Source organism: Arachis hypogaea, chromosome 12 (genome assembly GCF_003086295.3).
Source record: "Arachis hypogaea cultivar Tifrunner chromosome 12, arahy.Tifrunner.gnm2.J5K5, whole genome shotgun sequence".
Taxonomy (NCBI): Eukaryota; Viridiplantae; Streptophyta; class Magnoliopsida; order Fabales; family Fabaceae; genus Arachis; species Arachis hypogaea.
The window spans coordinates 56317319-56329772 of record NC_092047.1 but is presented as its reverse complement, the minus strand read 5'-3'; the positions used below and the strand labels follow the sequence as shown (position 1 = coordinate 56329772).

Sequence of the window (12454 nt, the reverse complement as noted above, 5' to 3'; positions counted from 1 at the left end):
GCTCACACCCCTGTGCGTACGCACGCCCCTATTTTCTCATACTTTACTTCTCTTCTTCTCTTCTCTCTACTTCTTCTCTTCTTTTCCCCTCCACCACTCTCTTCTCTTGCTTTTGCCCTCTTCTCTACTTGCTTTACTTTGTTTTCTTTGCATTTCATTTTTATTTTGGTAATTATATTAATTTCTTAGTTGTTTATCAATTAAATAAGTTGCAAGTGTTTGCTTGATGTTGATTGGGTTGCTTCTTATTTAAGTTTTGGGGATGAATATGTGCACTAAGCATTAAAGCCTTCTTTAGTTGCCTAATTGAATTATTAGTTTGATTCATACGTTGTCATGACCATATGCATTAAACTTTATCCTTGTGTGGCATCTTGAATTGTGCACTCTTTCTTTAGTGAATTGAATTGAGCTACTTAATCATCATGGTTATTAAGTGAATATAATCACATAACAAGGTATTTGTTCCTTGTTAATGCTTTGCATTTTTTTGAATTGACTTGACTTGATTCTTAGCAAGACTTGTCACTTTTTGTAACACGCACCTTATACATGTGATTATTTCCTTAAACCTAAGGATGAATAAGTAGTCTCTTGTCATCATGGAATTGGTTATTGTTGATTGTGCCATTTTTTATTCACTTTGTGCTTTCACTTGCACAATCTCACTATCCAATATATTTTATACGCAATTCACTTTAGTTGTGGTTACCTAGGTTGTTTGTGCCTTAAATTTTGCTTATTTATTACTTGAAACCTAGGACTACTGATAAACCCATATTTCATGAGTTATTTTGTGCTTAGTTTGAGTGATTTATTCAATCCTTCACCCACTTATTCATATTAATTGCATGGTTTTACTTTCCCTTCCTTATTATGTGATGTATGTGAAAAACATGTTTCCTAAGCTTTAAAATTAATTATTTTAATTACCTTTACTTCCATTCAATGCCGTGATTAGTGTGTTGAGTAGTTTCAGATTTTCTAAGGCAGAATGACTTAAAGGATGGAAAAGGAAACGTACAAAAATGGAAGGAAAGTGCGAAATGGAGTTTTGAAGAAACTGGCATCCACGCGATCGCATGGACGACGCGATCGCTTGCCAGGCGCAAAGAAGCAGCGACGCGGCCGCATGACTGACGCGGCCGCGCGACTTGAGCATAGCGCATTCGATGCGGACGCGTGACCGACGCGACCGCGCCACAAGGAAAACTCCAGATGACGCGACCGCCTGACCCACGCGGACGCGTGACAGAGGCCACGTATCAGAATTTACAGAATACTACCCCAGCAATTTCTGAAGCCCTTTTGGCCTATATCCAAGTACAGAACACACAGATTAGAGGCTATAAAGTGGGGGAATGCATCCATTCAGAGAGAGCTCGCATTTTTGTTACTTCCCATGATTTAGATTTAGTCTTGAGAGAGGTTCTCTCCTCTCTCTCTTAGGATTTAGGACTTCTCTTAGTTTGTAAGAGTGACTCTCGATCCAGGTTTTATGTTTCTTTGTTTTAAGCTTTCCTTTTCACTTCTATTTATTTATTCCAGCACTTGGGTTGATTATTTACTTTTATAATTTAATTTATGAATTATTCCATGTTACAGATTGTTATTTAAATTAATGATATTTGAGGTATTCCAGTTTATGATTGCTCTCTTTAATTCATTGGCTTCCATCTAAGGACATTTTTTATTCCAGCAATTTTACTTTTTCCCCTTTTGGTCTTGGTTAAGAAATCAGTAACTCAACATTATCAAACTCAACATAACTGATAATCGCTATCTTGCTAATTGAACTGAACTTCAGTAATCCCAACTTTTTCTTAGGAAATAAATAGGATTCGAAGGTCAAACTAATTAGTCCCTTGACTTTCCTTTGTTTTAGCAGAGGTTAACTAAGTGGAATTTAGATTCAACTTTCATTATTGTTGAGAGAGATAACTAAGTTGGACTTCCAATTTCTCTTACCTTGCCAGAAGTTTGCTTTACAGTATTTATTTATTTTAATTGCCCTCTACTTTACTTGTCATTTAAATCACTTGTTTCTCACCTTCTAAACCCCGATTACAACCTTTATAGCCAATAATAAGAACATACTTCCTTGCATTTCCTTGAGAAGACAACCCGAGGTTTGAATACTCGGTTAACAATTTTTAAAGGGGTTTGTTACGTGTGACACCCAAAACGTTTGTACGAAGGGATTTCTGTCGATTTAGAGACTATATCTACAACGCGACTGTTTTTATGAACTTCTTTACTGGCAAAAATCACCAACGTCAAAATGGCGCCGTTGCCGGGGAACTGCTAACGTGTGCCTTATTATTGGTTATTGTAAATATTTTTCTTTTGCTTGTTTATTTATTTTTGTTTTTCCTTTTTACCTTTATTTACTACCATGAACTCTCACCCCTCTCGATTTAAGTTCGGTTCTAACTTTGTTGAAGGAAATAGAAGTTACAGCAGGAATATGCATCAAGGTCAGACCAATCAAGGATGGATGGAGCCAGGAGGATCTAATCAACCCTTTAGGCAGCAACACCTTCCGAGATATCCTGGACAAAGACCATTCTACCGTGCATACCCAGCTAAAAGATATGGTGGACAACCTTGTAACTACCAACAAGTCCCACCTCGTGCATATAAACCATCCTTTTAACATAACCTCGAACCACCACACCCACAAGCTTCTCTTCACCATTCGCCACCATATGATCCTTCCTTACCCCAGTACCAATCCAATCACTCCCAATCACCGCCACTTTCCTATGTATCATGTCCAAGTCCTGCAACCCGAGAAGCAGAGGTTCGCCTAAAGGAAACTGTAAATAAACTTCAAACAACCATTCGACAACTGGAGCAAACAATAATTCAATGGGTTTCTAGGCGCTCAAAAACACAAGGATCAGCCACAGCCCCATGTGAACAGTCTAACGAAGAGCATAGCATGAAGGAGATACCAGAAACTCCAGTGGACAAGACAGAGAATGAATTCGTACTAGAACAAGTAGAAGAAGCTGTCATTGTTCAAGAAGAAGAGTTGGTTGAAGATCTATGAGATGCTGAACCTCCATGGGAATCCAGAACTGAGGAGAACTCCGTCAAGGACGCTACAGTTGATGCTAAGGAGGATATTGTATAATCTCCAAGGCAAGTTGTTTATGAAGAATCAGACGGAATAACCCAGGACACAAATTCCCTTGATGATGATAGTCACAAGTCTAGCTCTCTTAGTAATGAACTTGCATCCGCAAGTGAAGTCTCTGAGATTGAAGAATCTTTCCCAGATGAATACGAAGATGATGCAGAGGTAGATTTCTCTCAACCTCCAATCTATGACTCGAGTGATGAGGAAGACATAGAAGACTTTGACCAGGGTGATACTACATTTGAAGACTCTTGCAAGGAAGTGGAGAAATTCACAGAAGAACCCAAGGGAGAAGAACTTACAGAACCACCAGAAACACCTACCCCAAGGCCACTGCCACCCAATACAAGCTTCAAGTGGGTACAATCCTTAACCTATAACTTTACTTATTCACTTGAATATGGTTTGCTTGAAACAGATGACCAGCTTATAGCTCTTTGCAACTTTAAGAGTAAGAGGGAAATGGCTCGTACTCAGAGTTGGTGCACAAGGTTCAATAAGGTTCCATGCTTCACCTCGAAGTACATGGATTGGTATCATGCTCAATTGCATGGATCACGGAAAACGTTTGGTCACCATGGTAAGATTCTACTTCTTAAACCGCCCGGATGGAAACACATAGATCAAGAGGGAGGCGGATTTAATAGTAAAGCTTGGGATCCTGGAATCTATTCTGACATTCATCACCCCGGGAGCCTAAAAATTTGTCTGAAGCTGCTCAGAAGCTTTACATTCCTAGTATGGGACCCCGGAGGCTATTGGCATTCTAAGCACTGGTGGAGATTTTTGGATGAATTTAAACATAAGCCGCCATAGCAGGAAACTCCTCCAATGTCCAACTTAAGGACTTTAACTAAAAGTGCTAGGTGGGAGACAACCCACCATGGTATGGTCGCTTCTTTTTCAATTTAATTCTTGTTAATTGCTTTCATTTTTTTTATTATTTTCTTTTCATTTTACTTCATTGAACCTGGAATCATGCATAGCATTCATATTAATCATTGTATTCTGCATTTATCTTACAAATATAAAAAAAAGGAGATGCACGACGCGACCGCATGCTCCATGCGATCGCGTCATCTTGCGAAAACACTATCCATGCGACAGCGTCATCCACGCGATCGCGTGACCTGGAGATCGGCGTAAACATCCAACGTCCAGAAAGTTAGGCTGGAATTGTGCGGCCCTTGTGCGTTTTGCACAAATTGGCCCACGCGATCGCATGCCCCATGCGATCGCGTCACTTGCACAATACCAATCCCATGCGACCGCGTGAGCGACGCGATCGCGTCGCATGGATTGCACATCACCCCAGAAGGAGACAGAGAGTTGCGCTGAAATGGTGCTGGAGTCGTGCATTTAGCACAATTTCCAGTGACGCGATCGCGCGACCCACGCAATCGCGTCATCCCCTCTTCCACCCCTTTTATGCGATCGCGCACCCCACGCATCGCGTCACTCCCATTTTCACCCCAACCACGCGACCGCGTGCCCCACGTGGCCGCGTGGATTCAAAAATATAACACCCCCTGTCACGCGAAACCCTACATTCGCGCAGCCCCCCCAATTCCTCTTTTCCCTCTCTTCTTCCCCAACCCTCAACCACCACCACCCAGCCACCACCGCGCCACCACCCAGACGCCGCCGCCATCCAGACGCTGCCGCCACCTACCCCCCTTCCTCTCTATCTTTCTTCCTTCTTCTTTCTTCCTCTCTTCCCCTCCTCTCCGCCACTGCCCTCCGCGAACCACCACCCACCACCGCCGGCCATCCCAGCCGCGCCACCCCCTTCCCCATATCCAATCCCCTCCCCTATTTACCCATTACCCTTCCCATAGCCCCTACCCCCTAACAGCAGCAACCGCCGTGCCCACCGCTGCCAGCCACCGCATCAGACGTCACCGCCAGCCACCGGACGCCACCATCACCACCACCCAACCACCTTCCTACCTGCTCTCCTTATTCAGCCTTTCAGGTTTCGCAACACGCAATCCCTTTTATCCGTTCGTAGTTTATTCTTATTTTTCCGTTTTTGCTCATGTTAGGATAGTTAGATATGCATGTTGTAGTAGATTTTAGGTTATTAGGTAGCCTAGGCTATGGTTAGTGGCTCTAGGTCTGTTTATTTGCATTATTCTTGCTTCTGTTTTATCATATTTGCAAATTTGCTGTTGCTGTAATCTTGTTCATATGCTGTATTTCTTGTATATTGCTGCTCTTTACATTGAATTTTCATGTTTATATTATATATATGTACCTGTAGCTTGACTTTTTAATTCATATGAACCGCCTTGTTTGCTGTTTATTTTCCGGGACAATCCAATTTTAGCCGGAATGCTACCCAAATTTTTTGTAAATTGTTTTCATTCATGTTTTGGTTTGGCCATCTGAACTCTGTTGTCCTCTGCTTTAACCAAACAGTTTCATGAATGCTATGGCAGACTTTCTTATCCTCTTTGATTTCCTGGTTTATAAACTGCATCTGTGATATTCTGATTCCAATTCTTGCTTTCTTTATATCTCTTTGAATCAACATCACCCTGTTTTCCTTGTTCGGTTATGAGTTAATTCTAGTCATAATTGTGAATCCTTGTTACATGGACTATTTTATTTATGCCACTTACTTTAACCCGCATTTTACTGACTCACTAATTTTAATTTACTAACTTCTTTTAGAAATTCTAACCATACTAACCTTTTAAAATCTCTTTTCTGATTTTTCACTTTCCTCTAACTTTCTAACCATGGCATAATGACAATTTTTCTATTTAACTTGAATTCCGATACATTTTGGATTGTAAATTCTTCCTTTCCAAATTTTACACTACTAAACAATCCTTAATGCACATTTACTTGACTCATTTACCTCATTCTAATTCTCCTTTGCCGCTTTGAGTTTTCTTTGTTTAATTGCCTATTTGCTTCTCTATTTTTATCCACATCCAGGTTTCCCATTTTTCAGGATGTCTGCCTCATAAAGGAAAGGAAAAGGCAAGGCTACTGGCAAACGCAAGAGAGGAGATTCCTCCCAGTCCATCATTGACCTAATGCATGATTCCTCATGGCGGGAGAAGAACTTTACACAGCAGGAAAAAGCTGACCAGCTGCTCCCTGCAAATGATTCAATAAAATTTGCAAACCGATACTGTGAGCTGAAGTATCCGGCATTTGCAAACTCCAGGAATCTATACCTGGAGAGAACTCTGAGGATTCCAGAAGCACTCCAGCAGTACACCATTGAGCAAATCAAGCAAAGAGGTTGGTTCTTTCTAGAGAGAGCACTGACAGAGGTCAATGCATCTTGGGTCAGAAAATTCTACTGCAACTACTACATCACCACCCTCGATGCAGTGAATCTGAGAGGAAAGCAGATTCTAGTCACTGAGGAGGCCATAGAGGACATTCTCCGGCTCCCAGCCAAGTCCGATCATCCCGATGGTTATTCAAAGGCGGAGGAGGACATGCGCCTGATGCAGTTTGATTGGGATGCTGTGAAGGCACGAATAGCTCTTGACCCGACTGTTCCTTGGGAGATGGGTCAGGACACCACCATGCCTAGAGGGATCAAGAGGGCGTACTTAAATGATGAGGCTCGGTTTTGGCACCAGATCTTGAGCAATTATGTGATGCCGAGTACTTATGAGATGGAGATCCCAGCTGCTATGATCACCCTCCTATGGTGTGTGATGGAGGGTAAGGACCTTTATCTGCCACGCTTTATCCGGCATTATATGGCCAGCGTCCACATCTGAGGCACCCTCCCTTTTCCGTATCTGGTTACACAGCTAGGCCGTCGAGCTGACGTGCCATGGGAGGATGCCGATGAGAGACCACCAGCAGCGGACTGCAGGAAGATCATTCCTCACAGCAGGAACTTCCTAGCTTTGGGCTCCAGACCACCACCCTTCCCTGCTACTGATGACACAGCCCCACCGTCTGCTGGACCCTCTACACATGCAACACTCAAGCTCAGCCCAAGCACACACCAAGTGGGCCCCGGAAATGGATTTATGCATCAATTACTTACTTCTGTAAACCCTAGTAGCTAGTTTATTATAAATAGGACCTTTTACTATTGTATTAGACATCTTTTGATCAGTTGTATGCTATCTTATATCACGTTTGAGGGCTGGCCTCTCGGCCATGCCTGGACTTTCACTTATGTATTTTTAACGGTAGAGTTTCTACACTCCATAGATTAAGGTGTGGAGCTCTGCTGTTCCTCAAAGATTAATGCAAAGTACTACTGTTTTCTATTCAATTCATCTTGTTTCGCTTCTAAGATGTTCATTCGTACTTTAATCTGAATGTGATGAACGTGACAATCATCATCATTCCCTATGAACGCGTGCCTGACAACCACTTCCGTTCTACCTTAGACTGAATAAGTATCTCTTAGATCTCCTAACCAGAATCTTCGTGGTGTAAGATAGAATGATGGCGGCATTCAAGAGAATCCGGAAGGTCTAAACCTTGTCTGTGGTATTCCGAGTAGGATTCAATGAATGAATGACTGTGACGAGCTCCAAACTCGCGATTGCTGGGCGTTAGTGACAGACGCAAAAGGATAGTAAATCCTATTCCAGCATGATCGAGAACCGACAGATGAATAGCCGTGCCGTGACAGGGTGCGTTGACCATTTTCACTGAGAGGATAAGATGAAGCCATTGACAAGGGTGATGCCTCCAGACGATTAGCCGTGCCGTGACAGGGCATTGGATCATTTTCCCGAGAAATGACCGAAAGTAGCCATTGACAATGGTGATGTATCACATAAAGCCAGCCATGGAAAGGAGTAAGACTAATTGGATGAAGATAGCGGAAAAGCAGAGGTTCAGAGGAATGAAAGCATCTCTATTCGCTTATCTGAAATTCTCACCAATGAATTACATAAGTATTTCTATCCCTATCTTATTTAATTATTATTCGAAAACACCCTTATCAATTTATATCTGCCTGACTAAGATTTACAAGGTGACCATAGCTTGCTTCATACCAACAATCTCCGTGGGATTCGACCCTTACTCACGTAAGGTATTACTTGGACGACCCAGTGCACTTGCTGGTTAGTTATGCGAAGTTGTGAAGATATGTTTAGACCATGGTCCTGTGCATCCGTTTTTGGTGCCATTGCCAGGGAATCAATTTCGAACAACAATTCACAACCTGAGTAGCAATTTCGCATACCAAGTTTTTGGCGCCGTTGCCGGGGATTGTTCGAGTTTGGACAACTGACGGTTCATCTTGTTGGTCAGATTAGGTAATTTTCTTTTTGTTTTCTTTTCAAAAATTTTTTCAAAAATATTTCAAAATTTTCTCACCTGTTTTCGAAAAAAAAAATGTTTTCAAAAATATATTTTTATTCAAAATTTTTAAGAATGAATTCTAGTGTTTCATGAAGCATGTGAAGCCTGGCTGGCTGAAAAGCCATGTCTAAATTCATTTGGACTGAGGCTTGCAATTTGTTATCAAAAGCAAGTTAGTTGTTGTTAATCCGTCTGCTACTGTTCCTAATTTACATGCTGAAGCTTGGCTGGCCATTGGCCATGTCTAGTGTTTTGGACCGGAGCTTTCATTGAAAGCTTGGCTGGCTAGTGAGCCATGTCTAATTCCTGGACTGAAGCTTTAGACTAAGAATGCAAGATTCCTGGAATTCATATTAAAAATTTTAGAATCCTTATTTTTCTTTTTCAATTAATTTTCGAAAAATCCAAAAAAAAAAATTTTAGAAAATCATAAAAATCAAAAATATTTTTTGTGTTTCTTGTTTGAGTCTTGAGTCATATCATAAGTTTGGTGTCACTTGCATATGCATCTTGCATTTTTCGAAAATATCATGCATTCATAGTGTTCTTCATGATCTTCAAGTTGTTCTTGGTAAGTCTTCTTGTTTGATCTTGATGTTTTCATGTTTTGTGTCTTTTCTTGTTTTACATGTGCATTTTTCGTTTCTTAGAGTCTAAACATGAAAGATTTCTAAGTTTGGTGTCTTACATGTTTTCTTTGCATCAAAAATTTTTCAAAAATATGTTCTTGGTGTTCATCTTGACATTCATAGTGTTCTTGGTGTTCATCTTGACATTCATAGCATTCTTGCATGCATTCATTGTTTTGATCTAAAAATTTCATGCATTGCATCTTTTTAGTGTTTTTCTCTCTCATCATAAAAATTCAAAAATAAAAAAGAAATATCTTTCCCTCTTTCTCTCTCATAAATTCGAAAATTAGATTTGACTTTTTTCAAAAATTTTTAAAATCAAGTTGTTTTTATGAGTCAAATCAAATTTTCATTTTAAAAATCTTATCTTTTTCAAAATCTTTTTCAAAAATCAAATCTTTTTCAAATTTCTTAGTTATTTTCGAAAATTCCAAAAATATTTTTCAAAAATCTTTTTCTTATATTTATCAAATAATTTTCGAAAATAACAATAACAATTAATGTTTTGATTCAAAAATTTCAAGTTTGTTACTTGCTTGTTAAGAAAGATTCAAACTTGTGATTTCTTGTGAATCAAGTCATTAATTGTGATTTTAAAAATAAAATCTTTTTCAAAAACTAATTTCTATCATATCCTTTCAAAAAAATATCTTCTTATCTTATCTTTTTCAAAAATTTGATTTCAAAATATCTTTTCTAACTTCCTAACCTCTCATCTTTTCAAAATTTGTTTCAACTAACTAACTAACTTTTGTTTGCTTCTTACCTTTTTCAAAACTACCTAACTAACTCTCTCTCTCTAATTTTCGAAAATATCTTCCCTCTTTTTCAAAAATTTCCTTTTAATTAACTAATTATTTTTATTTTTGATTTCAAAATTTTTCGAAAATTACTAACCTTTTTCAAAAACTATTTTCGAAAATCACTAACCCTTTTTCAAAAATTATTTTCAAAAATTCTCCCTCTCCCATCTTATTCTATTTATTTATTCATCTACTAACATCTCATCTCACATCTCTACCCTCCTCACAGTTGTGTTTCTTCCATTACATTACATTCTTTATCTCCCTTTTTTCTTCCAGTCACAAAGGGATCCCTATACTGTGGTATAAAGGAACTCTATTATTATTATTTTTTCTGTGCCCTCTTCTTTGTCATATGAGCAGGAGCAAGGATAAGAACATTCTTGTTGAAGCAGATCCAGAACCTGAAAGGACCCTGAAAAGAAAATTAAGAGAAGCTAAATTACAACAATCCAGAGATAACCTTTCAGAAATTTTCGAACAGGAAGAGGAGATTGCAGCCGAAAATAATAATAATGCAAGGAGGATGCTTGGTGACTTTACTGCACCTAATTCCAATTTACATGGAAGAAGCATCTCCATTCCTGCCATTGGAGCAAACAACTTTGAGCTGAAACCTCAATTAGTTTCTCTGATGCAGCAGAACTGCAAGTTTCATGGACTTCCATCTGAAGATACTTTTCAGTTCTTAACTGAATTTTTGCAGATATGTGATACTGTTAAGACTAATGGAGTAGATCCTGAAGTCTACAGGCTCATGCTTTTCCCATTTGCTGTAAGAGACAGAGCTAGAATATGGTTGGACTCTCAACCTAAGGATAGCCTGAACTCTTGGGATAAGCTGGTCAAGGCTTTCCTAGACAAGTTCTTTCCTCCTCAAAAGCTGAGCAAGCTTAGAGTGGATGTTCAAACCTTCAGAAAAAAAGAAGGTGAATCCCTCTATGAAGCTTGGGAGAGATACAAAGGACTGACCAAAAAGTGTCCTTCTGACATGCTTTCAGAATGGACCATCCTGGATATATTCTATGATGGTCTGTCTGAGTTATCTAAGATGTCATTGGACACTTCTGCAGGTGGATCTATTCACCTAAAGAAAACGCCTGCAGAAGCTCAAGAACTCATTGACATGGTTGCAAATAACCAGTTCATGTACACTTCTGAAAGGAATCCTGTGAACAATGGGACGCCTATGAAGAAGGGAGTTCTTGAAGTTGATACTCTGAATGCCATATTGGCTCAGAACAAAGTATTGACTCAGCAACTCAATATGATTTCTCAGAGTCTGAATGGAATGCAAGCTGCATTCAACAGTACTCAAGAGGCTTCATATGAAGAAGAAGCTTATGATCCTGAGAACCCTGCAATAGCAGAGGTGAATTACTTAGGTGAACCTTATGGAAACACCTATAACTCATCATGGAGAAATCATCCCAATTTCTCATGGAAGGATCAAAAGCCTCAACAAGGCTTTAATAATGGTGGAAGAAATAGGTTTAACAATAATAAACCTTTTCCATCATCCACTCAGCAACAGACAGAGAACTCTGAACAAAATACTTCTAATTTAGCAAACTTAGTCTCTGATCTATCTAAGGCCACTGTGAGTTTCATGAATGAAACAAGGTCTTCCATTAGAAATTTGGAAGCACAAGTGGGCCAGCTGAGTAAGAGGATCACTGAAATCCCTCCTAGTACTCTCCCAAGCAATACATAAGAGAACCCAAAAGGAGAGTGCAAGGCCATTGACATAAGCACCATGGCCGAACCCAAAGAAGGAGAGGAGGACGTAAATCCCAAGGAGGAAGACCTCCTGGGACGTCCAGTGACCAATAAGGAACTTTCCTCTGAGGAACCAAAGGACTCTGAGGCTCATCTAGAGACCATAGAGATTCCATTGAACCTCCTTATGCCCTTCATGAGCTCTGATGAGTATTCCTCTTCTAAAGAGAATAAGGATGTTACTGAAGAGCAAGCTGCCAAGTTCCTTGGTGCAATCATGAAGCTGAATGCCAAATTATTTGGTATTGATACTTGGGAAGTTGAACCTCCCTTGTTCATCAATGAACTAAGTGATCTGGATCAACTGACATTGCCTCAGAAGAGACAGGATCCTGGAAAGTTCATAATACCTTGTACCATAGGTACCATGATCTTTAAGGCTCTGTGTGACCTTAGTTCAGGAATAAACCTCATGCCCCTCTCTGTAATAGAGAAACTGGGAATCTATGGGGTGCAAGCTGCTAAAATCTCATTAGAGATGGCAGGCAATTCAAGAAAACAGGCATATGGACAAGTAGAGGACGTGTTAGTAAAGGTTGAAGGCCTTTACATCCCTGCTGATTTCATAGTCCTGGATACTGGAAAGGAAGAGGATGAATCCATCATCCTAGGAAGACCTTTTCTGGCCATAGCAAGAGCTGTGATTGATGTTGACAGAGGTGAACTAGTCCTTCAATGGAATGAGGACTCCCTTGTGTTTAAAACTCAAGGATCTCCCTCTGCAACCATGGAGAGGAAGCATGAAAAGCTTCTCTCAAAGCAGAGTCAACCCAAGCCCCCACAGTCAA

General features: G+C 40.0%; 1 non-coding gene across 1 annotated transcript; it reads right to left on the bottom strand.

Annotated features, from left to right (window-relative positions):
- Positions 1 to 10776: 10776 nt before the first annotated feature.
- On the bottom strand, positions 10777 to 10884 carry LOC112731174 (small nucleolar RNA R71). The gene has a single exon (XR_003166964.1). It is a non-coding gene; the product is annotated as a small nucleolar RNA R71 (small nucleolar RNA).
- Between the last annotated feature and the right edge of the window lie 1570 nt (positions 10885 to 12454).